This window comes from Trachymyrmex septentrionalis, unplaced genomic scaffold, assembly GCF_001594115.1.
Source record: "Trachymyrmex septentrionalis isolate Tsep2-gDNA-1 unplaced genomic scaffold, Tsep1.0 scaffold32, whole genome shotgun sequence".
NCBI lineage: Eukaryota > Metazoa > Arthropoda > Insecta > Hymenoptera > Formicidae > Trachymyrmex > Trachymyrmex septentrionalis.
The window spans coordinates 2,892,330-2,894,108 of record NW_017305485.1 but is presented as its reverse complement, the minus strand read 5'-3'; positions in this window follow the sequence as shown (position 1 = coordinate 2,894,108).

Sequence of the window (1,779 nt, the reverse complement as noted above, 5' to 3'; positions counted from 1 at the left end):
TATATATATATATATTACACTACTTTGCACTGATTAAAATTTTCAACGTGCGTGAATGAACCCTCGGATCGCCGTCTGCATATCGATAATCACGATTAATTGCGGCCGTCCGTGCGGATTTAATTATTATAATTCCGTGACCGCGCGTGATCCGCTTTTGGCAAACACATGCGCAACGGCTCTCGGCCGGGCCGATTCTCGGTGCGATCGAAGGGACGATCCCGCCGAGGTTTAATTATTTTCGTGGGTCATGTGGCATTTCCCGAAGGCCCCGGATTTCGCTCGGGGGCGGGGGGGAGGAAGAAGAAGAAGAGGAGGAAGAGGAGGAGGGCGCAGGCGTAGCGACTAAACCGATAGCGCGGTCGCCGGAAGAACATCCGTCAGGATCCCGCGGACTTTGGGCGATAAAGCGAGGCGACGTTTAAAGCGAAGGACCGTCACCCGTCGCTAACGAGCGACGATAACGTTCGAGATTTATTTAACGAACGAGACGTGAGATACGCGGGTGTTTGCGGCTATCCTCCCCGGGATGCACGTGAAACCGGGGAATCCCACGGGCAGCGTCGTAATTTCCAGAGCCTTCCTGCCTTTCTAGTCTCAACAAAACTCGTCTCTCTCGCGACTTGGACTCGTACACTGCGAGAAAGAGAGAAGCGCATCAACTGCCTCGCTACTATTTCTTCTCCCCGATATCAAACGGCCGCGGTATTAACCGCGTCTATCATTAATAACCATTGTCTTCCATCCGACGCGACGTATCGGGCCCTCGCGATTTTACAGCCTCTTTAACGCGAAGAAACAATAGATGTTCAACAATGTTTACGACGTATGATAATGTGTTAGGAGTAACTCCTTTAATCCTTATCTCTGATACTCTTCGAGGGATCCTTTCTGTCTTCAGTGTTGAATATAGAAATTTATTTAAAAAAATCTCACATATTATAGAACACGGTTCTCCGAGCGGCATCTTGAAGGCATTCTTATAATATAGACGTCCTTTGGATATCCTTTAAGACAGTGTTTTGTGTGGAATAATTGTTTTCTCACAATTATAATATACTGCGCAAAGTACGGATGACATTTGAAGTGTATTTAAGTATAACAACACATTAAAAAATGAGAGAACGAAATGCGATAGATAGCGTGAATGAGAGGTGCGGAAATTGAAAAGGGATTTTTACACTGTCTTGTTCATAATTCGTATTGCAAATAATGAATAAATATTTGATAATAATTATAAACTATTTTTCACAATCCTTTCTTGCCTTGAATATATAGTGTTGAATATATAAATTTGATCTCTCTCTCTTTACCGTCCTTTTTCTATATTCATCACTTCGTTAAACGAAGAATGTACGACAGCAAGCATACTCTTTGAGAGTTGATAATGACAGTCTTTTGAACGTTACACGACATAGCTCGAAAAATGCTCCCTTTTCTAATTTACTTCCAACGCGTCGCTATCGCAACGTTCTTACGTAAGCAACGTCATATGCAGGACGGCCGCTCTAAATTACACGACACCAAGAATTTAACGCCGTCTCTCCTATATCGTCCGTCACAAACGCGCTCTTTCTCGCCTCGCCTGGCGGCGACGTCAGCGGCAGAAAAAAATAAAACCGACGCTGATAAGATCTACCGCCTTTATCTTGCGCAACGGAAAACGCGGTGTTTAGCGGCAAATAAAAATGGCGAAGAAATGGTGGAAATTCGCTAATTAAAAAATCGATTCACGTCGTTCTATTGATTGTAGAATCAATTATTAAATCTGTGAAACCA